The sequence below is a fragment of the Humulus lupulus genome, chromosome 4, assembly GCF_963169125.1.
Source record: "Humulus lupulus chromosome 4, drHumLupu1.1, whole genome shotgun sequence".
In the NCBI taxonomy this organism is placed as follows: domain Eukaryota; kingdom Viridiplantae; phylum Streptophyta; class Magnoliopsida; order Rosales; family Cannabaceae; genus Humulus; species Humulus lupulus.
In genome coordinates this window covers 41,123,676-41,151,370 of record NC_084796.1, presented here as the reverse complement: position 1 = coordinate 41,151,370, position 27,695 = coordinate 41,123,676, and the positions used below count along the sequence as shown (strand labels likewise).

The 27,695-nt window shown below is 41.7% G+C and overlaps 1 pseudogene; it reads right to left on the bottom strand.

Moving 5' to 3' along the window:
* Positions 1-1,988: 1,988 nt before the first annotated feature.
* Positions 1,989-25,821, bottom strand: LOC133832108 (synaptotagmin-1-like; annotated as a pseudogene).
* Positions 25,822-27,695: the final 1,874 nt, after the last annotated feature.

The following is a 27,695-nucleotide window of genomic DNA, read 5'->3' as shown; positions in this document are numbered from 1 at the left end:
ACTTTTGTTGTGTTATTTTAATAGTTAGATAAGTATGTAATTATGCTATCTATAAATAGATTATATAACACGTTTTTGTACTTATAAAGTAGTGTTATGATACACTTTATAATAACACACTTTCCGCATTATAGAAAATCATTTTCATAACATAATTTTATGCTTATAAACCAGTGTTATTGTAAGAGATACAATAACACATTTTTTGTATTATTCTAATATTTGGATAAGCTTGAATTATTATTATATAAACATGTACATTATAATTATTTTTTATTGCTTTAATTCAAACTCGCTTCATTTAATATACTTAAGACACCCTTAACATTGTACAAATATATTTTTGAGTACCAATTATATGGTTCATAACACATATAACCAAATAATTGTGTCAAAATACATTCAAGATTATCTAAAAAAACTATCCAAAAGTCTTAAGATATTCAACACTGTGTAATTAACATAAACAAAACATTCTCACAATAGTCAACAAAATAGTCTTAAACAGTTTCATATTCAAAAGTAAAGGTAGGAATTCATGATCTTCCAAATGTCAGCACACCAAAGCCTTCCAAATCAGATTTTCTTTTGCACTTCACTTGTTGAATCTGGTAAATAAAACATAAAAGAAAAACTAATGAGGTCATGAATTATCATATCATTCATCTAAAATAGTCAATAATATCATGACGCATAACCAAATTTACAATAATTGAGTTTGAATAATAAACAAGTTATTATATTACAAACATTACTACAACTATATATACTCAAGTGACCTTAGTCTTTTAATTAAATGGTGCATAATATTAATTCAAGTGACCATGGATGCAGGCACCAACTAAACCAGCCAAATAGTGAAACAGTGCTGCTGCTGCTGCTAGTTTTATTTCTTTCTCTTAGAGCTATACTAATAAAGTCTCTTTCTAAAAATTTGAACTAACGATTTATTTATATGTATATATAAACCGAAACTCTAAGCGTTAGAAGACTTACCATCCAAAGATCCGAAGCCTAAATTGTTTGGGGACTGATGAGGAGAAGTCGAGAGGTGTGAGTGCGTGATTGTGTGTCTCAGGAAAATAACTTCAGTGAGCTGTCTATGGAGTGGCGAGGAGAAACATCAATTTTAGAACTGAGGGACAATAAGGCTTTGGGGTGCTAAAGAGGGAAATGGAAAAATCATAAATAAGGTGTCACCAAAAATCTCAGCTTGTGAGATATATATTACAAGTGATGCATAATTGATCCCTCTAAGATAACTAATAAAACCAAACAATCATATATATGTACGTAGATTTAAGTAAACAGCAGCATTGACAGGGTTTAAAAGCACATAATTTTATCATTATTAGTACAGTAATTATTAATTTAAACAATTGAAATGATGGATTTTCCCACAGAAATAGAAGTCTAATATTTTATAGGGCATTCATTAATTGATCATGCAACATATCTAAATACAAGTTGGCACCAGACACAGATCCTTCTATAAGCACATAAACAGAAAGGAGAGCTCAGGCTACTTTGAAGGCAAGTTAATGATAGCAATAAAGTACCTGTGGAATATTGTTAAATCGCAGAACATGATCAGAAAGAGTGGAGCCTGGAAACACATCACCTCCAATAGCAATGCCTACAATGGTCCAACAATTCAAATTTTATTACATCCTCCATTCACGAGCGTAGATAACAATGTAGGGGAAGAAAAACTTTACAGAAAAGCAAGCACATATGTCTACCTTCATAGATTCCATCTGTTACACGGGCTATGGTATTGTACATCTCATTAGACATTCCACCCTGTAATGGAAAAGAGAGTTATTTTCCAGGACAATGTATACAAAACTTGTCACTTGAACTACATGGATTTCAAAACTTTCTTAGAAGAGCATATCTATAGAGAAAATCACGTGTAAACTTTATGGAAAAATTTGAGATGCTTTTTCAAAAAATTAGTTATCAGTTTGAAAATCAAGCTTCAAACTTCATCCAATAAACAACAAAAATGAAACATCAATCGCAACTTCAAGCACATCGATGTCCGAAACAACAAAACACGAAAATCGAATCTCTAAGCACAAAGAGCCAATAATCAGCTAGTTTTATATCCACAAACCCCATAACTCCCTAGTTGAAAAAAATATATATAATTTTAATATGTGACTTCTCAATGTATATTATATGAATAACAATGTATTTCTAATATTTAGTTCGAAGACCACAATATCGTAAAAACATGGAGGAGTATTTACCTTGGGATGCAGCAAGCTCATTCTTGAAGAAACACTAACAACTTCCACATGAAGCTTATCATTGGTAGGAGGTTCATCCGGCGTAAATGAAAATTCCTCATCCCATCTTGGATCTCGGTTCTTCTTCACATGCTACATTATCATAAAAACATGAAACTCAGTTCAAAACAATAGTAGTGCCACATTCGATTCAAGAAAACTTGTCACCATTGCATAAGCTTGTATATATATTTATAGAGAACAACTTCACAGTAGATTTCAAATATATATTGAACATGGCAAACTATCATTCTGAGCATCATCTTCGTTCATGTTTTTGAGTAGTTCTAGTGTGAGAACCTTAGACTCATCAGGTGTGAGGTCTTTCAAAGCAACGGTATTCAAACCCATCTTATCGTGCTTGCCAACCTTAAAATTAGAAAATATAAAGAGGTGAATTAGATACATAACATCAGTTAACACAACCAGTATTGCTAGCAAGTGTTATCTGAAAAGGCAAATTACATTTCTTGCCATACCGACATTCACATATCCAAACAATACAAACAAGAAAAATCTCACAAATAGTTTACCTATTCAAGTCATAAACCATTATATCTAATACTTGAGTTTGGGGGTCTTTGATAACCATGTTAAATTCCCCATTCCATTCAGAATTCAAATTTTTATGCTTCAGCATTGTTTTCTTTGAAGGAATCATGTCCTCAGTTAACTTAAGTTTAACATAAGGATCTGCTCCACCCATAAAATCTTTCTTTTTAAGTTTCAAGGCCCTCACCACTTTTACATTCAAAATTCCAACAGGTCTCCTCGAAGCTCTGCTAAAATTAAGCACCACCATCAAATTATAGCAATAGGCCTATGGTATGGAATTTTTATAATATAATCAGGGGGAAAAAATCTTACTTTGTTGGATCCATCATTTGTACTTCTAGAGATTTGGGCCATAAATACATGTTTGCAATTTGATCTTTAATCATTTCCTGAGGCAGAAAATAATAATAATAAAAGAAATAGTATCAAGGAACAAAATGAAACATCTCTGAATAATAAAAAAAAGATAAGTAAAAACTGCAAGCAATATTCATTTAGTTACTATATTAGGATTAATATGTACTCTCAGAAAATTATGTTTGTCTATAAGATGGATGAATGTATTTATGTGTTTATTCAACTAAGCCTCAATCAACGAAACTTAAATGAGTACTCTACCTGACAAACCCATATAGGCCAGGAATGGACATAGCATCTGCACCAAGTACTTTTAATCCAAAGTCAACATGTGGCTGCAAAAAACATTAGAGACAATAATGAAAGAAGGAAATAATTTTATTTTTTTTAAGACAAAACCTAAAAGAGTGCCACATAATATAAATAAATAAACAAATAAATAAGAGTGCCATCAAATTATAGAACTCAAAACTGATTTTGTATATCCAACCTCTCCTCGAATGATTAGTTGCAGTGAGAAATAACTAGACTCATAATAGAAAAAGGCCATATGAATCACAATACTGATATGAAAATTTACCAAGAAGAATTTTATACTTCAAGAATTCAACAACTGAGCCCCAAAATTTAATCTAATGTATCATCAGAGATAGCACAATTCTTAAGACTCTACAAAGTAAAAAAAAAATTCCCTTCTGTCCAATGATAACCTATATACCATTAGCAAGATATGTAGATCCATACCTTCTCCATAAGGGAAACAAGTATTTTTGCAAAACAAGGAAATTCTGGAACCAAAGGCTTCAAGGTAATACGTGGATGAACAAATACTTGCAGATCAATAACCTGGAACATTGAGAAGAATCGGTAATTTAGTATTCTAAAATGTTGAATCCAGAGCGACATTTGCTTGATCATAGTAAATAGGATATTTTTTTTCACTTTACCAATGTTTACCGAGTTTTTCGGAAACGAATACAAACAGAATAATAAAAAGATAAGAACTGTAGAAATACTAAAATGTAACCAAACAAACAGTGTTTTTACGTGGTTCAGGCGTTAACGAGCCCTAGTCCATGAGTCGATGTTATTATACTTGGAAAGGATTACAGTAAGATGGCTGGTGTACAAGAACTTCACACACTCACAATTTTTCTCTCGGGTTCTCTTGAAGAAGAAGAAGCTAGAGAGATTTTAGCAGAGTTCTTGCTATTTGATTTGTTGGCCGTCCCCCTTCTTGTAAAATGAAGGGGTCTTTATAGCTAGGGTTTCGGATTAGGGTTTTTCTCTACGTACATGAGTCTTAATTACACCACCCATAAATAGGGGTACAATTACTGTAGTAGCATGGCTACAAGACTCTATGTGGGTATATTTACGTGAAAGTATGGGGAACACACAAAGTCAGCCGTCTTCTCCAAGTTGTCAGCGGAACAGTAGGCGAAAAGGTACCCTTAGGCGTGCTGGGATGTGTGCGGCTTTGACCTGACGGGCGTGTCAGGCGGGATCCTGTGTCAGGCGGATATCATTCCAAATATGCCTCCTCCAGGACTCGACCGTTTGGCTTTGTTCCGTGCGAGGCACGGAACTGTTTCCGCGGAGACCACTCGAAGAGCTTCTCTTGGAAGGGGCTTCCCCGAAGGATACCCCTTCGGGAGTCCGGGAGAGTTGACGAGTTTCCGTGTTGTGTTTGCTTGGAAGAGTAATCCGGACACTAAACGGGAGAGGTGAAGCCTTTCTGTTCATCCGCGAGCTCTGGTCACCTACCGTGAAAGACATCGATAATTCTGCTTCCCCGAGGACATCAATCTAAACGCTATCCAGAAATCTGGATAACATTTACCCCCCAAGGTCATGGAGCTTTGAGAGATCCGGGAGCTTGTACAGTCCTCCGGGTATTTTGGTCTCTTAGATTAGGCGAGGGGGCACCTTCTGTGTTCCCAGAAGGGTTCCTTTTTCCCGCCTGAGTGCTAGTATGAAAAAGAAAGGGAATTTCTTCTGTTTGAACTCAAGTACTCAAGTGCGGCAAGGACCACGTGTCATTCTGGGAATGGTTCTGCGACCAAGACGTGTGCGTGAGGCGACTGGTTGAGTATGCGTGCGTCAGTCATCTGAATAATGATTTGACGGTTTTTAATGGTACTCCGGGCCCGAGGTGGTGTAATGATGGGAAATAAATACTTTATTCCCATCCGAGGAGTCATAAATAGGATCGTCGCTTCATCTCCAGCCGTTAGATCTGATGCACACGGAATGGGAAGATCGGGACCGTCCATTTGAGGAATTCGAAACGACTTCTTCCCTGCTATAAAAACGAGGGAAAGGACCTTTCTTCCTCTTTACGCTTTCAGATTCTCTATCTCTAGGATTTTCAGATTTCCAAACCTTCGAACTCTCAGGCTTCCCAGCTTACGTTCCCCCGATCTTGCCATTTCTTTTGGTAAGTATCTGGAAACTTTTCTTTTGATTTGGCAGTGGGTTTGTTCGCCGAAGTTCAGGGTTTGAATCGCCGTTCGTCTTTGCAGCTTTTACTTCTCGCGATCGTGCTGTGCAGTGAACCAGTTACTCCTTCAACCTCCAACTACCCGAATATCAGTAAGTATTTCTACTTGGTAGTTGTTAGAGTAGAGGTTTCTGCCATTATCGCTTACGTGCATGCGTGAATAGGGCTTTGGTAGGCATGTGATTGATGTGAGTCGATAAGTAGCCTTTTTTGCATGCTTGGGCGATCTGCGTTCGGAAAGTCGTTCCTTGTTTTGCTGTTTTAGGGCATAAGCATGAACGCCTTTAGGGTGTTTTTCTCTGGAAAAACACTTCTTTTGGTGGGCTTAGGCTCGGAGTCGGAGTGTGGTTCCTTGCTGCCCTTCGGGTGGCATGGTGCCAATCCCTCGGTAAGCTCGGTGGGAGCCTCTCCAAGCAGTTTTCGGGGAGGGTCTCCCCGACGCCTTTGATACCACTAGGGTATGACAAGGGTGCTGACTGCTTAGAGTGTTTTCTTCTTTCTTTCTTTTGTCCAGTGACGAACATCTCAAAGGAACACCTCCTTGCTGTGGGGGAGGCTGATTCTGCCCAAGAGAAGGGTTCCCCTGTCGTTGGTGCAAAGGGGAAAGGAAAGGCGAAAGTGGTCGCGGCTAGCCCACCGACTTCCAATAGTTCCATCTGGGAGATGGACCAAAAGCCGAACCTTTTCAGGAATTATGGCATGCTGGAGCTGTATTCCTCCGAGGCAGGCCTGAAGAACATCCCAGGTCTGATGTGGCATCGTCTGTCGGTGCTGGGCGAGTCGGCTAGCCAGAGTCACGTGGGCTTCGGTGCCTGGAGCTGGGCACACATAGTGTGTGGGGCGCACTTGCCCCTAAGGAGCTACTTTGCCAATTTCTGTGTGAAGGCGGGGATTTCCCCCTTCCAGTTGATTCCTCCCAGCTACAAGCTCCTAGCAGGGTGGTTCATCTTTTGCAAGTCCCGGAAACTGGAAGCTCCTACCCCGGAGGAGGTGCTGTACTTCTACGGGTTGAAGTCTCAGCCTATGAGGGGTCATTCAGACAAGGTGGGGTTTTACAGGCTGGAAAGGCACCCGGACGTGATGTGCCCCACCTGTCATACCGCGAGGGTTCCAGACCTCCGGGAATACTGGTTCCTGACGACTGGCTTTCCGCTGAAGAGGGTGCCAGCCCTATCTTTGGACTTCAAAATCCCTGGTAAGTGTTCCTTCCTCTCCTTTTCAACTTTGTTTCTTTGCGTTTGATTTGCCTTTTGGTAGGATCTCTAACGCTCGTATTTGAATTTTGCAGAAGTCGTTCCGCGGACACCTCGCTACGCAGAGATGATAAGGAGGTCCAAGTTCTACGAAGGGCTTTCTGAGGAAGAGTTGAAAGTGGAGGGACTTGTGACCTTCGAATCGTTGAGGGAGTATGGGTTACTTGCCTCCTTCCAAAACATCGAGCCAGTGAGTGGCAGGGGGCAAACTCAGGTGTCAGCTGACATCCGGGAGCAGATTGCCCTGGAGCTGTCTAAGGTGATCACCCAAGCAGCCCGGGACGAAAATACTTTATCTCCTAGTTGGGCGGAGAGGTTCCCCGACCCCCAGCCGGAGGTAGAGGAGATCGAAGCTCGCCACGCCGCGGCTTACCCTAACGAAGGGGCTCCGGGGGCTAGTACCTCCGGGAGAGGTAAGACTAGTTTTCGATTGATCCACACCCCCAGCCTGCCTGAGGTTTCCCGGACCTCTCAGATGGGGTTTGATCCCCGTTTCCTTAGGCTAGATCCGCATAGGATACCCTTCGACAGATACTGCGATAGGGTAGATGAGGTCCTCGGGTGTCTGAGTGACGGTAGTCTGCCAGAAGGTGTCATCATGGTTGACCCTTCTTCCCTCAGCATGTCATTCTCGGACTTCAAGGAGTACGAGAGCTTCCTGGAGCAGGAAGCGGTGTTTTGTTTTGCTCGGGGAAGGCCATCCACGTTTCTCGTGCATGGTCGTCCCTTTCAAACTTGTCTTTTTCTCGTTTCTTGTTCCCTGCTGGCGGGCTTGCTTGTGCTTTTATGTTGTTGATTGTCTTGTCTTCCGCTTATCTTCTTTCTCATTGCTTGTTGGTTCGTTAACCTCGCTTTGTACGTTTCTTGCAGAGTATCCAGAAGCCAAGATGTTGGGGAGGGTTACTTTACTCATTAAGAAGGCTGCCACCAGCCAAGACCCGTCCACGGGGAAAGGACGGAAGACCAAGGCTGGTAGGGGAGGTAAAGCTGCCTCCCCCAAGAAGACAAGTGGCGAGGCGCAAGCGTCTCCGAGGGTAGAGAAGTCTCCTGCTGACGGGCCTTCCGAGACTATGATGGTCTCGAGTAGCAGCAGCGACGGGGAAGGGCTTGTGTTCCCCGTGAGGACAACTGGAGTGAGCAAGCGTCCCGGAGAAGATGCTGAGGGCGCTAAGAACAAACGCCTTAGACACTCCTCTCCCGGTCGAAGGCAACAACAACAGCAACGATAGCAACCACAACTACAACAACAGTAGCAACAAGAACAACATAGACAATCACCAACGTCACAGCAGCAGCAACAACAACATCCAAACCAGCAGCAGCAACAAGGGCAATTACTTCTGCTGCCGCAGCAGCAAAAGCAACAGACCGGGGCCTTAATACCCCGTCTGCCTCCTCCCCCAGCCCAAAGGGGGTCCACCCTTCCGGGGTCTCCTTCTTCTCAGACAACCAACCTTCCTCTGCCTGGCCTGAAGTTCCACTTCCCGCGGAAGCCAACCAGTTTCCCCGCTGCTCTCCTGGAGGGTGTAAGACGGGCCGATAGTTTTTTGAAGAGGCGGTTAGAGGCGGAGAAGGCTGTCACTCAGGGAAGGGCAGATAACTTGTCTGCCGTGAAGAGAGCTGAGCTGGCCGAGGGGGTGAGATCCCTTCACCCGGCCGGAGCGGTTTTGGATGGTCCAGCCTTGGAGAAGAGGCTGGTGCCTAGGCTCGGACGTGCATTGGCGCCGTTCGGAGCTGAGATGATGGAGGACATGGCCCTGAGCTTGTGCGAGCTCAATTCTGAGAAATGGGCCATCAGTAGCAGTAAGGATCCGCTGTTGCTGACACACGCTGTGAAGCAGCAACTGTCCAGGGTAAGCCGTCAGTTGTTTTTTTTTTTTTTTGGGATCATCTGTCTTTTGATCCGGCTTTAGCTCATTCTTTTGTCTTTCCTTGCAGGCCTCTATGATCGCGGAACGCTCATTCCGGGAGGTTGGTGCAGTTCTGGTTCAACTGGAGGAGAGCCAGCTGGCTCGCCAGGCCTTGGAGGCGGAGAAGCAGAAACTGACCCAACAGGCCTTGGAGGCTTCGGAGAAGACTGATCAGGCCCGGCGCACGGCTGAGGAAGAGGCGGACAAGAAATATCTTGCGAAATACCAAGAGTACCGGGCCAAGGCAGAGAATGAGTTTAGACAGCGGTTGGATGGGATGAAGGCCGAAAACTCCAAGCTCCGGGAAGAGCTGTCCCAAGCCAAGGTGGAGAAGGATACCTTGGAAGCTCGCTTGCAATCAAAAAATGATCTCCTCCTTAAGCAGCAAGAGGAATATTCCACTCTTCAGAGTAAGCTGCACGAGGAGGAGCAACTCCATAAGAGGAGCAGGGATCTCGTGTCTATGCTGCAGTTGGGGCTCGCCGAGAAGGATAAAGAGATCGGGGCCTTGCAATTCACTGCCAGGGGGCATGTGACCGAGAAGCAATCCGTGCTAAGCCAAAATAGGGAGAAGCGCAAGGAGATTGATTCTCTTAAGGGGGAGCGTGATGCCTCCAAGGCCGAAATGGAAAAATTGAGGGCTCAACTAACTGTCGCGGAGGCACAGCTGGCAACCTCCGAGGCGGAGCGCTTGAAGGAGAAGGGGGATGCTGAGGTGATACTGAACAGGACGATTAATATATCGCATGTGGTCCTCATGCATCAACTCTGGAAAGTGAACCCGGAGGTATTAGGCTATCTGGGAGATGATGCCGAAGCCATGAGGGAGAAGCTACTCGTGTGGGATCAAGGCCCAGAGGCGTACGTCCAAACTTACAACATTGACGAACGTGCTGGAGCTCCTGAGGTGGGAGATCCCGGAGAGGCGGGGACCTCTGAACCTTCTCATGACAAAGTTCCGCCTTCCAATGAGCCGACTCCGCCAGCCTCAGTTGAAGCCAATGCCCCCGAAGCCGCGGTCGTGGAAGCAGCAGTTACCCCCAATGCTTGAAGGGGTTTTATCTTTAATTTATTTTTCATTTTGAGTTTTTTCATTGCGGACATATTTGCCATAATTATAGCATTCTCCTTTCTTTTCTGCCGAGTTCTTTATTTATCTTTGCACTTAGGGTAGACTTTTATACGGTAGAAACTGTTGTAGGGGCGTATGAGGTTTTGGTTGCAACGGCCAAAACCTATGCACTTCCCACTTGAAGCTCTAACGGATGATGTCTTTTCCCACGTAGTTTTTAGGTTACGAAGGTTTCCTGGTTCCAACGGCCAGGTTCCTTTCACCGTATTTTAGCTTTCCTAAGGCAAATAGCCAATCCCGGGACTTGTAGTTATACTGTTCACTGGGATTGCTAAGGTGAGCCGTTCCATGGTTTGGAACGGGAGTTCTTTTGGTGAGCGTCGCTAGACTTAAGGTTAGATCTTTGCGAAGCAAAACTAACTGTTGTTGCGAACCTCATGGTGGCTGACTTCAGGGACCTGGCATGGAGCCCTGCGAGGCAAGGCTCGTTGCTGTCGGGGAAATCGCCACGCCCACCAGGTGTGATCCTGGACCAGGGGCTTTGCGAAGCAAGGCCTCCTGTGAGTGGGGGATCGACCATGTCTGGTCCTGGAGCCGAGACTTGCAATGGTCGAGGAGCTTTCTATGCATTATTTTGTGAGATCCGGAGCTGGAGCCTGCGAAGCAAGGCTTACAACGGTCGCGGATCTTGTCATCTTTCGCCTTGCGGGACCCGGAGCTGGAGCTTGCGAAGCAAAGCTCTACAGTGATCACGGATCTTGCCATCTTTCGCCTTGCGGGATCCAGAGCTGGAGCTTGCGAAGCAAAGCTCTACAGCGATCGCGGATCTTGCCATCTTTCGCCTTGCGGGACCCGGAGCTGGAGCTTGCGAAGCAAAGCTCTACAGCGATCGCGGAGTATTCTGCAAAGGACTTGTCAGGGAGTTGGGGGTATTTTGGCGTAGCTCTATGAACGTGCCTCAACCCCCAGTCCTGTCCATCGCTGGGTTACACAGGAGATAATTTTCATGATACATACTGGCAGGCATTTCCATGGCAATTTTCACATAAGCACATAATGCACATATGACACGTAATGCAAGCATGTTCATGGCAACAAATAAACCTAAGCTTAACAATTTAAACATTTCAAACAATTTAAAATTTTCAAACATAATGCTAGCACATAAGTGGTGTTCTGGGTGCGTTTTGTTCAAGGGGCGTATGGCTATGCCTTAGCCATGTATATCCCCCCAAGTGAGCGTGGGGTCCGGACGTCTCCGGACCGCGTGGTCACTTGTTTAAACGCAGCTTTGAACACAGGGATAAAAAGTGCAGTAAAAGCGGAGTGAATCTCTCCGTGTTTCATTAAATTAGCCTGCTAGGCGTGAGTTTTACAACAGGGAGGATTATTTCCACATTTTTCACTTTTGCTAATTTCACCAAGGACTTCCGACTGGATGGTCCGGGGCCTACTGGTAGTAACGACGGAGGTGCTCCGCGTTCCAGGCGCGCGGGACTTTAGATCCGTCGAGTCTCTTTAAGTGATACGTCCCATGGCCCACTTTTTCTTGGACTTCGTAGGGGCCTTCCCAGTTGGGTCCGAGGACTCCTACTCCCGGATCCTGCGTAGCAGGAAATACTCTCCGCAGGACGAGATCCCCAACTTCGAATGTACGGCTCTTGACTCTCGTGTTAAAGTGTCGGGCTATCTTGCCTTGGTACATTTTTAGTTGGACCTGCGACTGCTCCCGGAGCTCTTCGATCATGTCCAAGGACTCCTGGAGAAGGGCATGGTTCCGGGTAGGGTCGTAGGTATCTCGTCTATGAGAGGGGATCATAGTTTCTACTGGGATGACGGCCTCGCAACCGAAGGTCATGGAATAAGGCGTGTGCCCTGTCGAAGTTCTATCTGTTGTGCGATAGGCCCAAAGTACTCGCGGAAGTTCTTCCGGCCAATGAGCCTTGCAGGCTTGGAGTTTTTTCTTCAACGTGGTCTTCAATATTTTGTTTACAGCTTCCACTTGCCCATTAGCTTGGGGTCTGGCGACTGCGGAAAAACTTTTGATAATTCCATGCGAAGCACAGAAGTTCGTGAAGTGTTCACTGTCAAATTGCTTTCCGTTGTCGGACACAATTTTTCGTGGAAGCCCAAAACGACACACTATATTCCTGATGACAAAGTCCAGTGCTTTTTTAGATGTGACCGTGTTCATAGGTTCAGCTTCAGCCCATTTGGTGAAGTAGTTTACCGCGACTATGGCATACTTCACTCCACCCTTTCCAGTTGGGAGGGAACCTGCTAGGTCAATGCCCCAAACGGCGAACGGCCAGGGGCTGGTCATTAGGGTAATTTCTGTAGGCGGCGCTCGCGGAACCTTGGCGTACCTCTGGCACTGCTCACATTTCCTGACATAATCCACACAATCCTTCTTCATGGTGGGCCAGAAGTATCCTTGTCGAAGGATCTTTTTGGAGAGGTTCAGCCCGGAGGTATGATCGCCACAGAAGCCTCCGTGAATCTCATGGATGATGGTGCTGACTTCGGTTCCGGCAACACACCTAAGGAAGGGTATGGACAACCCCCTGCGGTAAAGCTTTCCATCCATAACCACGTATCGGGGAGCTTGATATTGGAGCTTCCTTGCGTCAGCTTTATCAGTGGGGAGCTCTCCGGTGGTGAGAAATCTGAGGATGGGTCCTATCTAGGAGTGGGAATGGTCGATGATGGCGTTTATCCTTCGTGTCTCAGTACTGGGGGCTTCTAAGTGCCCGATGGGGACTAAGCCATACTGTTCAATCTCCGGGTCCGTTGCAAGCTTGGCCAGCGTGTCCGCGAGTGAGTTCTGGTCCCGGGGGACCTGGCGGATTTGGTAGCCTTTGAAATGCTGCAGTAGGTCGCGGGAGAGAGACACGTAGGCAGCCATCCTTTCGCCTTTCGTCTGGTATTCCTCGGATATTTGGTTTACCACAAGTAGGGAGTCGCTGTATACTTCGATTTTTTGGGCTCCGACTTCTCTGGCCAGTCGTAATCCAGCTAACATGGCTTCGTGTTCTGCCTCGTTGTTGGATGCTGGGAACGCGAAACGGATGGGGCTCTGGAGCTGATGCCCTTGGGGAGATATTAGGATGACCCCCGCTCTAGCTCCTTTTTCATTTGAGGCTCCGTCTACATAGACCTTCCATGTGGGAAGTTCCGGGACAGGATCTTCCGGGAGGTCATTCATTCTCGAGCATTCCACAATAAAGTCCGCGAGAGCTTGACCTTTTATGGAAACACGTGGTTGGTAGTGGACGTCGAACTGGCTCAGTTCCATGGCCCACTTAAGCAATCTGCCAGAAGACTCGGGCTTCTGCAAGACTTGTCGGAGAGGGTGGTTGGTGAGTACTTTGATGGTGTGCGCTTGGAAATATGGCCTCAGCTTCCGTGAAGCAATTAGCAAGCAGAGGGAGAGTTTCTCGATCATTGAATATCTGGACTCGGCGTCCAATAACCTCTTGCTTACGTAATACACAGGGAGCTGGATACGGCCATCTTCCCGGACGAGAGCGGCACTCACTACGTGCTCAGTCACAGCCAAGTATAAGAACAACGCCTCTCCTTCAACGGGTTTGGACAGAATGGGAGATCGGCTTAAATGTTCTTTGAGGTGTTGGAAGGCTGCTTCGCATTCGGGGGTCCACTCGAACTTCTTGTTTCCTCGCAACACATCGAAGAAGGGGATACACTTGTCAGTGGCCTTGGATACGAAGCGGCTGAGGGAAGCTATCCTTCCGGTAACGCTCTGGACATCCTTATGTTTCCAGGGGGAAGGCATATCTATGAACGCCTTTATTTTCTCAGGGTTGGCTTCCACTCCGCGGGAGCTGACAATGAAACCGAGGAACTTCCCAGACGAGACCCCGAAAGTACATTTCTTTGGATTCAGTTTCATCCCGTACTTTCAGATCACGGCGAAAGCTTCCTCAAGGTCATCACTGTGGTCCCCGGAGGTCTTGGACTTTACCAACATGTCGTCCACGTACACCTCCATGTTCCTCCCCAGTTGTTCCTTGAACATTCTGTTTACTAGACGCTGGTACGTCGCCCCAGCATTCTTCAAACCGAAAGGCATGACCACGTAACAGTAGACACCCTTGTCCGTGAGGAAGCTGGTGTGTTCCTGGTCCGCGACATGCATCTTGATCTGGTTGTATCCGGAGTACGCATCCATGAAGGATAAGAGTTCGTACCCGGAAGTAGCGTCTACCATCTGATCGATTCGCGGAAGAGGGAAACAATCTTTCGGGCAGGCCTTGTTTAGGTCTGTGAAGTCGATGCACATTCTCCAGGACCCATCGGGTTTCGGGACCAGAACTGGGTTGGCCAACCACATGGGATAGTGCGACTCCTGGAGAAAGCCTATGGACATCAACTTGTCCACTTCAGATTTGACGGCTTCGGCCCTCACTGGGTCTAACGGCCTCCTCTTTTGGCGAATTGGAGTTGCGGATGGGTCTATGTTGAGCGCATGGCACGCAACATTGGGATTAATCCCTGTCATATCAGCGTGGCACCATGCCAGGATATCCTGATTATCCTTCACAGTGGCCACGATCTTATCTCGGATGGCCGACGGCAGGTTTTTCCCCACCTGAATGACTTTGGTGGGTTCTCCCGGGTTGAGGATCACCTCTTCGACTTCCTCCATCGGCTCTATTGCTTTCTCGATTCCCACTCTGGGGTCGAGTTCGTCAAAGTATGCCCCTTGAGCACCCCTAGTTTCTGGTAATTCTTCCGCTAAAGGAACGGCAGCAACCGTCTCCTGGACCGTGTAGACGGATCGGACGGAGACGTTGTAACAGCTTCGTGCACTCCGTTGGTCTCCTCGGAGGGTGCCGATACGCCCATCGTCGCATGGGAACTTCAAGCATAAATGGCGTATCGAGGTTATGGCCCCACAATCTATTCGGACCGGTCGGCCTAGGATGGCATTGTACGCCGTGGGGCAGTCGACCACCACGAATGTGCTGTGCTTGAAGGCACAAGCGTCGCTCTCTCCTCTGAGGGTGACTGGAAGTTGAATTTTTCCTAATGGCATGAGTGCATCCCCATTGAACCCTTGAAGTTGTATGGGGCATGGGGCTAGGTCTGTCTCGGTCAATCCGATCGCATGGAAGGCCGCTTTGAAGAGGATGTTTACGGAGCTTCCGTTATCGACCAAGATCCGTGAGACCTTCTTATTGGCAATCTGGGCTTCCACCACGAGGGGATCGTTGTGGGGGAAGTGCACATGCCGAGCGTTGTCCTCCGTGAAGGTGATGGGAAGGTCCATCATTCGGGGACGTTGAGAAGGTGATTGAACCAAGGCGCACATCTCCCCGGTGTGTTCTAACTCCCTCATGTACCTCTTCTGGGAGTTGCGGGTGCTTCCGGCAAGGTGTGGTCCTCCGGAAATGGTGGCTACGTGTCCGTCAACGGGTGGCGGAGCAAGGCCGGGCAGATATGGGTTGCCCGGTCTTGGAGCCACCAAGGCATTGGGCGCCGGAGCGGGTGGAGCAGGAAGCGCTGGGAACTGCGACCCGGGAGCTTGGGGGTGACCGGCTCCAGGAGCGCTAGCGGTCCCCCTCTGTCTCGGGGAATATGCAGCTCCGTGAACTACCCCCTGTCCGGGATAGATAATGGGTATCCTCACCCACTGACCGAGGTGTCCCGCTCTTGCCAGGGACTCGATCTCATCCTTCAGCTGAAGGCACTCATTCGTGGTGTGCCCCACGTCTCCGTGGAACTCACACCTCTTATTGGAGTCTCGCGGACGCCTTCCTCCGTGAGACACTTTCGGGGGCTTCCTGTAGTTGACCATATTACAGGTCGCCCGATAGACATTCTCTCGCGAGTCTATCAAACTGGTATATTCCGTGAACTTGGGCTCATAGTCCTTCCGGGGCTTCTTTGCATGGTCTCCCCGGTTGGAGTTTCTTCCACTTCGTTTGCTCTGCGATTGGCTCAAATTTCGTTCTGGGGCTTCCGCTTGCGGCTGCGGCATGCCAGGAGCGATACTACATCCGGTTTGTACTGCTCCGTACCCAGAGAAATGGGTTTGACTCGGCGTCTGAGCAGACGCGGAAGGCCCATACACACTGGGAGTGAATTGGGCTCCTGGAAGCGTGAGGGCTGGTGTGGGAGCTTGCGAAGCAAAGCTCGGCGCAGTCACGGAAGGCGTTGGAGCTGGGGGAACTCCAAAGGCCTGCTGGTAGGCATCCTCAAGGTTGATGATTCCCTGAGCCTTTGACATGAATTCGGACAGCGTTTCTGCCCGTCTCCTCTGCATTTCCCCCCATAGCAGGGAGCCGACAGTAAGGCCCGATTGAAGGGCGATCAGCTTCATGTCATCGCTGACCTTGGTCTTTGCAGCAGCTTCCATCATTCTCTGAATGAAAGCTTTGAGGTTCTCATTGGGCTGCTGCTTGATGTTGGTTAAGGAACCAACCTCCATGTCGTGGTCGCGGGCAGCAATGAACTGCCTCCTAAACGCGGACTGTAGCTCCTTCCAACTGTGGATTGATCCGGGAGCTAATCTCTTCCACCAGTCCTCCGCGGACTTGGTAAGGGTGAGTGAGAAGCACATGCATTTGGCGTCCTCACTGACACGCGCCACTTGCATCATTTTGTTGTATTTAGCTAGGTGGGTACGCGGGTCTGTCCTCCCATCATATAATTCTATGTGAGGCATTTTGAAGTTATCCGGGAGGGACGTTTCCGCGATCCTCCGAATACATGGTTCCGGGTCTTCCTCCTCGGAGTCTGACAGGGCCCCACTTTGCTTCCGGACCAGCTTGGTCAAGGCGGCAATCTGTTCCTCGAGCCTCTTCGTATCACTCTCCGGGAGGTCACGTCCCCGGAGCTTGTCATTGATATGATTTCGGAGGTCAGCTCCGCGAGGCCGGGCCTTCTCTCCTTTGGCCTTTTCATACTTGGCCTCCAACTTTCTTCTTAGGTCCACCGTGGACCAGCTATCTTCGGAGTGCGAGTTCGCAGCCCGACCGTCCTGGTTGACGGAATCACTGGGGCGGTTGTTCCTTCCCCTAGGCCTGGGTGCCTTAGCACTAGGCCCTTTAGGCACAGAGTGCCCCCTTGGGGCTGAAGGACGTCTGGGCTTAGGAGCGCCAGAGACCTTCTGCGCGCGGGGGGAGGTAGTCGGCCTGGTGATTCACGCCTTTAGGAGGTGCAGGGGCGTCAGCGCGTACAGGCTCTCCAACTTTTTCTTTGCCCTTGTTAGGGGCGGCTTTGGATGGTCCAGCAGCGGCTGGATCCGGCATAGCGGCATCAGCACCACCCAAAACAGAGGCGTCCTCGTCCGAGTCGCCTAGGTCTCCGAACTTGCTTTGGAGGCGCTCCATCATGCGCTGCATTTTTTCGGAGAGGCGCTCCTGCTCAGCAAGCTTGGCTTTGGTGACCTCCAGTTCTTCGGCTACTTGGACCAGTTCTGGGTCCTTCTCATAGTAGCAACCGTCCTTGTAATAACCGTCTTGGACATACTCTTCTTCGTCTTCTAAGTATGTTGTATCTTCGGTACTGACCCGATCCTGGCGGGATGTCGGGTCTTCACCTTGGTAGTCCAAGGGTTCGCTTTGCACCACATCTTCCATCGCAACATCGGGGTTGACCGTAGCATTTTTGTCAACAGCGGATTTTCTCGTAGTCACCATCTCTTTAGCACGAAGTGAATACAAAAAACGTACACAGAAAAAGAGCTGACTAACAACTTCCTACAGCTCTCAATGAAAGCACCAAAATGTTTACCGAGTTTTTCGGAAACGAATACAAACAGAATAATAAAAAGATAAGAACTGTAGAAATACTAAAATGTAACCAAACAAACAGTGTTTTTACGTGGTTCAGGCGTTAACGAGCCCTAGTCCACGAGTCGATGTTATTATACTTGGAAAGGATTACAGTAAGATGGCTGGTGTACAAGAACTTCACACACTCACAATGTTTCTCTCGGGTTCTCTTGAAGAAGAAGAAGCTAGAGAGATTTTAGCAGAGTTCCTGCTATTTGATTTGTTGTCCGTCCCCCTTCTTGTAAAATGAAGGGGTCTTTATAGCTAGGGTTTCGGATTAGGGTTTTTCTCTACGTACATGAGTCTTAATTACACCACCCATAAATAGGGGATACAATTACTGTAGTAGCATGGCTACAAGACTCTATGTGGGTATATTTACGTGAAAGTATGGGGAACACACAAAGTCAGCCGTCTTCTCCAAGTTGTCAGCGGAACAGTAGGCGAAAAGGTACCCTTAGGCGTGCTGGGATGTGTGCGGCTTTGACCTGACGGGCGTGTCAGGCGGGATCCTGTGTCAGGCGGATATCATTCCAAATATGCCTCCTCCAGGACTCGACCGTTTGGCTTTGTTCCGTGCGAGGCACGGAACTGTTTCCGCGGAGACCACTCGAAGAGCTTCTCCTGGAAGGGGCTTCCCCGAAGGATACCCCTTCGGGAGTCCGGGAGAGTTGACGAGTTTCCGTGTTGTGTTTGCTTGGAAGAGTAATCCGGACACTAAACGGGAGAGGCGAAGCCTTTCTGTTCATCCGCGAGCTCTGGTCACCTACCGTGAAAGACATCGATAATTCTGCTTCCCCGAGGACATCAATCTAAACGCTATCCGGAAATCTAGATAACAACCAACTATCAAACAAATACTTTAACTGTGGCTCTCAAACCAAACGCTTTAACTGCAACCATAATGTTAGGATTTCCAGCCCATCTTAATGCTGGTTCCATTATCAACTCCTTTTCATCAGTTACATACACTTTCATTCCTGGTATAGGGAGACCAAGAATGAGCAGTGCCACAATCAGAAATATGAAATTAAAACAATGGAAACAGCAGAAAATACATAGTTATGTCTATAAAAAATCATCAGGAACAACAAGAAGATATATAATAAACCTGCAGGGCTCAAAAACAGGCTCCAAAGTTTATCACATTAGGCACCACTTGACTCTAGCTCAAGTGGTAAGGTGTGTGTTGTTTAAGAGGTCAGTAGTTCAAACCTCAGCAGGTAATTTAACAAATATTGGGATTGGGTAACTATTTATTGTTTCTTGTGTGTGTAAGTATAACACATACAGCAGAGCATAGAGTGGAGGCAAATTCACAAAAACATAAGTAGAAAGACGGCTATCTTTATAATTGTTTGGTATGAATGGAGATATTTGCCAACAAGAAATTTTCAGTTTTGGATCTGGTTCACCTAAAATACAAGCCAACATAATTTACAAAAAGGATTCGAGGGAAAAGAACTTCTATGAAAATAGAAAAAAAAGTATGTTAATACCATCATATATCGCCCATGCCCTTGGGAATAGAGCACGATATGTGGAATGCTGGCCATTACGATTCCAGTCTTAATTGCAGTGAGTCGGTGACAAATTTTAAAGTAACTAGATATTAAACGATTGGCTGAGAACAATATATAACGGAAAATCCGTCCACATAGATTCCACTAGTATCTATATATATATATATATATAAAAAGGAGAGCTTCAAGGATATTATGTGGCACTCTAAAATCTCTTCAAATCACTATTTCTATTTTCTCATTTAATCTAATTTTTTTTATTCATTTTCTATTTTCTAAAATATCTTAACAATTGAAAATAGAAAATGAATAAAAAAAATTAGATTAAATGAGAAAATAGAAAGAATGATTTGAAGAGATTTTAGAGTGCCACGTAATATTCTTGAAGCTCTCCTTTATATATATATATATATAGATTAAAAAAATATCTTAATTAAATATTTAAAAAAATAAAGTTTAAATAATTAATAATAAAAATGAATAAAAAAATTAGATTAAAGGAGAAAATAGAAAAAATAGTTTGGAGTAATTTTAGAGTGCCACATCATCTCCTTGAAGCTCTCCTTTATATATATATAGATATAGATTATGTTTTTTTATTCCAAAGTGAATAGTTTTACAAAATATTTATATCTATATCTATATATAAATGAGAAGGTGGCATTCTATATTTTTTACAATCTATTTTTACTATTTTGTGAGAATTTTATATTGTGTCCAAAACAAAATATACATATATATGTACATCAACCCTTCAACAAATATAACAGAATTAACCAAATTAATACACATACTTATAAATACATTGATTCTAATATAGTCATACGAAACAGTAGTTATCCAATAATAATAGCATGAAAGAGATATCAATGAGAATTGTCACATATGCTTTAACTAAACAGTTATCACAATTAGATTTTATTATATTATTATATCATTTTATAATTAACATTTTACAATCTAAAATATCTAATTTTTTATTTTCTTTAATATTTTATTCATTTTTTCAGTTTTAACCCATAAAAGTATGCCGTTACAAAATAATATGTTGCTTTTGCAGGCAGTTCTCTTCCTTAGAAAGAGAACTACCTTGATATTGGTAAGAATATATAATACCTGAATATTAATGAAAATTAAAATTTATTATCGGGTGTTGAATCGCTTGATGCTATCATTTTTATTTAAAATTCTAATTATTATTATTTTCACTAAAGAAAGTAAACTCTTAGTACATCGATTTACACTGTATATATGAATTTTAAAGAACCCACGTACCAAATTTTCCTATTTTTTAATTTTTGACATAACACAAGGTCCACAAATTAATTAAAAAAAATTAATGGTCAAAATGGGTAAACAACTAAAATACAAGGTTCAAAATGGTGTGAACCCTTATAGAAAACATAAATTATATATATTTATATAATTTACTTTTTATAAATAATTTTTAACCTTTTGAATAAATATATGATCCACAGGTTATTTTTTAAAAATAAACAATCAAAATGAGTAATCGGCCAAAATATAGTGTTCAAATAATAGATTTATCTATTTCTATATTAATATTTTAACAAAACTTGAGGTCTACAAGTTAATTTGTAAAAATAAAAGTTCTAATGGGTGATCGACTAAAATACAAGGTTCAAAATAGTGTGAACCCTTATAGAAAAAAAAATTATATAAATATATAATTTAATTTTCATAAGAAGTTTGAACATTTTAAATAAATACATGGTCCAAAGATTCATTTTAAAAAATATAGGGTCAAAACGGGTAATGAGCAAAAATACAGTGTTCAAATAATTAATCTATCAATTCCAATTTTTATTCTTTTGACAAAACACGAGATCTAAAAGTTAATTTTTAAAAATAAAGACTTCAAATAGGTAATTGGCCAAAATAAATCTTACACAAAATATAAATTTTCTTATACATAATTTAGACTTTTTATAAAAAGAACTACGCAAAGCGTATAATAATAATAAATAAAAGTAAATGTACAACAAGCTTTTTGAACTTTGTTTTCACTACTTTAAAATTTGTCAGAATTTTTCAAAAATCTACAGAAGGTTCGCTATACAATAACAGTGAACATCATCATGAAATAAAAAATTATGGTCAAGATGTCTTCACGTGTCTATATAAAGAACATGGTGTACGAGTATGGTCAAAATGAATCACCACCCTACAGTCTCCCAAAAAATATTTTAAAATATATATGTTTTAATAATTACAAAAGAATGCGCGAAACGCGGTTATATTTTCTAGTTATATATATATATATCCACGGTCATGTCAAATATTACATTAATTAAAAGTACATTTAGTGTAGAAAATTTTATGCATGAAAAATATATTATTCATATTATAATGCTGTATACTCTGAGCACGTAAATTTCGTCTTTCATGAGAAAAACAAATTATATTATATAATATATGATCAGAAGCAAACATATATAATAAAATCTAGTGCGAACAGATAAGATCAAGTTAATTATAAGTGACCTATAACCAGTATATATATAAATATTTCTCAAAATTAAACTCATCTACATATAGCTAGCTGGCCAACACCACAGATTTTGAAACACGTATGTAAGAAATATGTAAGTACTCACACCTTAAAGGAATACTAGGTTGACTTGAATCACATCAGCCAATCAAAGTTAAATAGATAATAAAAGAACCGTGTACGTATCCCTTTTATACATGTAGGCCATTCTTGAAGCAATACGGTCGCTTTTATTTATACACTCTCATGTGCATGTTTCTTACTATATACTTATACATATTACAATCCGATCAAGTTTCTTATTAGCATAATAATAAAATGAAATGAAATGAAATGTATTGAATACTATTTGGTCATATCTGGTTAAAAAGTAGCAGCGGGACCAAGCAAGACACCAAATATCAAAGGTGGGTCATGATTTTTTTTCTCAAGAAATGAAAAGTTGCATTTCTACATGTAGCTTTTCTTCTATTGAATTCAAACAAAGAAGTTGGACTAGAAAGTCCCCAAAGTGATCGACCTGGCTGAATCTCAAGTCTTCTTCAAGCAGCTGTATGGGAAAACGAGTCTAGTCTACCCTTACCTAGTCTTCCAATAGGAAAAGAAGCTCTATACCTAATAAACTTACAATAGAAACTTGAACAAAACTAAAAGAACAGCTCTCAACAACAAAGAAACAGAGCCAAATGACTCTGTTTATTTAGTTAGCAAACTATGGAATTTATTTTATTTTGTTTTTCTTTCTCATATCACGTAAACAAAGTTACAATTATGCCTAGCATCTCTGATTTAACAAATGAGTAAAGCAAGAAAGAAGGAAATAAAAAAGAAAAGAATAGCAAAAAAACCACAAGGTTAAAAAAAAATTGCCCAACATACACTACATCCAACCAATAAGAGAAAAAGAAAAATCTAAAACGCAACTATAAGGAAGGCTATCTAATTGCGAGAATAAAGAACTATACAAAAGGAGCACCCAGCAACATAAATAAAAAGTAATTAGCCAAAAAGGGTTGCAGATGGAGAACATGTGATAAAATAAGTAAACAATAATAAAAGAAATATAGAAAAACATAATTATAAATCCAATACCATAATTGTTTCTATTAACCAATACATGCAGGGATATGTTAAGGCAAGACACATTTTTTCCACTGAAAGAATAGTTTATATGGAAAAAATTTCAGCAAGGTAAAGGAGATTATTAAACAATGTGAAAACGCACAACAAGGCTATATGGCTACAGTCAATCTACTGACAACCTAACAACCCAACTAAAGGATACACCTGTTGCTCTTCTCCAGTGCATTGCATGAAACCCACTAAAATGCACAAGAGAAGGTCTATGAAATTGTAATGACCCACTACTCTAGACTATTTGGACCATTAACGAAACTATGCATAAAATCCTTAAAAGAACTTACATTTGCGAAAATACCATAATTTTATTAAGTAACTTATAAAAATAAGAGTTACTTACAAAGTAAATACCAAAACGGGTATGGGATCCCATTGTCTTTAAAACAAAAACATAATTTAAAATAATAAGACATTACATAATTAGTGCGGAAAATACATGTAAAAAGACATAAAACGAAACTACATCCTCGAATCGAATAACGCTCGGCCCCTTGACTCCATTCATCATCGATACACATCCTCCAAGCGTCACGAATCTTACCGCCTCTAAAGCTTATTTTCCTGCACATAAACAGAAAGGAGTGAGCCTAATGCCCAGCAAGGAAAATCTAACACAAAGTCATATACATAATTTCATAAGAAAACATAAAGACTTAACATAATACATATAACATACACTTATTATAATGGCCATTATTCTTGGGGTCCCATAGACTAAACAAGCATATGCCCATGGAGTTAGTGGGGTCCTACTAGCTAAGTAGGTCATATGCCCATAACCCATTTGGGGTCTTGTTAGCCATATGGGTCATATGCCCAAGCCTACAAACATTCATACATATCATAACACATTTAATAACATAAAACATATAGATAACATAAGCACATAACATATTGATTCTAGCCTATTTTCCTTACCAAAGTTACCGGGATATAATGGACTGAGTTGGGACTTTTGGAACACTCCTAAAACCATAATGAACAAGAGTGAGTTGAAAGAAGAAGAAGAAATGAAAGAGATGGAAAGACTAAACCATAAAAACATACTTACCAACTTCTATGCTTAAGAACTTGGATTCCCTAACCAAAATAAGAATGAGGTTAGGGGACTGAGTAGAAGGTTTTGAGAAAGGAAATAACATGAAATAAATGAAACAAAGTTTCGGGTTTACCTCAAAGATTTGCAAGATCAATCTAACCTCCACCGAAATACTATAGAACTCCCTTCCCAAAGTGTTTGATAAGCTTATGATGTTTAAGCTTATAGTTTTTCCCCAAACCAGGTGTTTACACTCTCACACTCACTTAACACTAGCAGCTTCTGAACTTAGAGCAAATGGTGAATAATGGCTGGGTACTAGGTCCTATTTATAGAGTTTGGGAATGAAAATATCTTGAATAAAAATAATGGCTTTTTAGGTGAAAATCATTTGAATAATCGTTCAGCAGAGGCTGAAGACTCGTTCAAAAGATGCTGGACTGTTGAAGGAGTTTGAATGGCTGAAAGGAAATGAATTCAAAAGAGTTTGAATCCATGCTGAAGGAGGCGATATATCGCCCCCTGTAGGCGATATATCGCCTGGGCCAGTATGCCCGAGGCGACCGTGCATCGTTTCGTGTTTTCCGTATCTACGTGCTGCGACATATCGCCCCCTATAGCTGCGATATATCGGCACACGCTGAATATTTAAACACGAAATTACACATTTTTAGCTAAGTTTGAATGGAGTAAACAGCCTTGACTAAGCCCTCAACGTACTCAAAGCTGCTGACTGACCCTATAACATTCAAACTTTACTCCTTATTAAATTTAATCCTCAAAAATACTTAATCCTTAATCACCATTCATAACATGTGCTTAAAATCCTATTGGTTGATGTCTAAACCTTATAATATAGTAAATATAATCCTTAATATCAGTCACATTAATCAAACCTTAGGTTATACTTAATATTCTTAAACTATAGGTTAAACTTAGAAAATCTATAAGTACTACTATGAGTGTCCAAATAATTCCTTGGTCTGAACCAAAAATCCATAGTAACAAAGATAACACTAAACATACTATAATACTACTAAACAATTAGCTAAGTAAAGTTCTTGGACTCTACAGAAATATACTGCAAAATCCACTGACAACAACACCAACAACCACAATATATAGGCACATACTATTCCATGCTCTAAAGATTGGTTTATAATATGCAACTGTAAAGAAAAATAACCTTTACAAATATGGTACTAACCTTTACAGATATTATATTCTTCATCACAGATGCACAATCAATCAAAAGAGTGAGCGAGAGGTCAGACAACTTGGCCATAAAAGGGTAAGTTGATAGCAATGCTATTGTAACAACCTTCACAAGAAACCAAGCAAAATTTCAAGTCGAAAGGTTTTCAACAATACTTGAGACATTTAAATAAATTCCATAGCAAAAGTGTGTTGAACATGTTGAAAGAGATTAAAAAAAATGCTAGACATACAGCTCCGATTCGAGTCAGAAAACCCACACTTTCTCTCTAATGGTGGGTACACAAATAACTGAAAGATAAGCATACCAATGCCTAGAACATCATGAAAGAAAGTCAGATAAGCATACCAATACCAATTACGTGAGTGACAAGTGTATGTATGTTTTCTAGTCATGAGTGCCTGAAAATGAAAGAACTTCACCAACATCAGAACTTGAGTAGCCTAATCCCCCAAACTTCTTTGGACTAATAGCCCATAAGGGAAAAATCTAGAACCAATATAAAAAAAATTCATTGAAATCGAAGAAAAAAAATGAGATGATTAAAAATAAATGTTCAATGAATTTAGTGGAAGAAGTTTTGCCTACCTCTGCATAAGCCTTGTCATGAAGTTGGAAAACACAAAATCCAATAATATATGACATTAGGGGCCAGTTCCTATAAAGACTTTGTTGAGGAGTTTGACAGCCTTCTTCACATTTTTGTGAATTTGAACGAAGATCAGATCCATTTGTGTTCACCTCTAATCGATCAAAAAGTTTCTCATTCTCTTCTTCATCAACTTTATTATGAAAGTGAAGTGTTTCCTGAGACCACATGCAAGTAGTTAAGTATGTTGATCAATAAATATTAAACATATCAAACGTGAAAGATATCATACTAAACACAGTATTGAATGTCAAATTAATTTCTTTTATTATTTCTACTTTTGAGTATGTGGGGGACCAACTTTTACTCAACTATCACTGTAGAAAAAAATATGTCCTTTTGTACAAGTCAGATTAAAGCCTGAGAAACTCCACCTATGACAAGGATTAGTGTGATTCTCCAACATTCTAACACCTATGAAAATTATTACCATCAAGCTTTTACTCATTACTACACTTTTTTACCTTTTCGACATTCCTTTACGAGGATTTCCTGTTCTCTATTATACTTATTCTACAGAAAAGTTATCATTTTGTCACAACATGTTAGTCACAACAAAAAGTTGCTTGTAACTAAAAAAATAACTTTAGTCATAAATTGTCACTAATATAGGTTTAATCACAATTTATTATTTATTGTGACTACTAAAGATACATTTAATCACAACAAATTGTAACTTTTGCAACTAATACTTTTAGCACAGAATTTTTTATGAAAACAATTATATATTGACACGTTTTTAGTCACATTTTTTTCATTGTTAGTTACAAATTTTGTTATGACTAAAAGTAAGAATTTTTATAGTGTTAATTTTTAACTATACAGATCAAACAATATCACTCTTATAGTTAGAGCTAAAACATCCCAATATGACATTGAGTACCTAATCTTTAGACCCTTCATTGCAAGTACGATTATGAGCTGAGTCTTTTACCAAAATAATCCAAACAAAAATATTCTTCCCTTTTCCGTTTACAGTATTATGCTACCGAATCTTTCTATGAAATTATCACAAATATAAGCAAGCAATATTTCATAACTACAAATGTGTAAGTAGAAAATCATTCTTAATGATCTAAAGTTATGGATCTTCTAATCTTTGAATTTTATTTGTGATTCTTTAACTGTGACGTCAGTAAAATAATTCAGCTTATGAGATGATCTTGAGTCGATCATTACAGGGAAGACTGGACATGGAAGTTGATTGAAAAACTAAATTGAGTCTTCTGTTCATATTGCCCCTTAAATTTCATATTGATGTTTCGAACACTATCATGTTGCAGTAGTTTTAGAGATTTTAAAGTGTTATAATGACAAAAAATAGTAAAATAGATACACGAACATACCGGAAGCCAAAAGCACAGAATAGTTATCACTAGTGCGATCATTGATATGAACAAGCAAGGTAAGAAGTAGGGAAACCTATCAAATCATTTTTTTTTTAAGTTTAAAGTTAGACACTTGAACAATTTTTAAGAAGGCCAATGAGACATTAACCAATAAATAAAAATCTAAAATAGATAAAATGATCATTCTTACCTCCCAAATAGTGATTCTTGAGAAAAAATATGTGGTAACTTCTCTGCAGGCTGTTGTACAAATTTATAAAAAGAAAATAATACATGATGTGTAAATGTGACAAAATTACCATATTCATTTCATACACCAAGAAACACTACCTGTGCAAGGAAACCTCCAAGAGTCGGACCAATGACTAATGCTATTCCCCAGAACAATAGAAGAAAAGCTTCAAACAAGACATAGTATGGAACTAAAGAACTTCTACATGTTAGCATTCAGAGTGAAGAAAAGAAAAAATCAAAGAGGGTATAAGTTAAAAGGATTGACTCACTCAAACCATTACTATCAG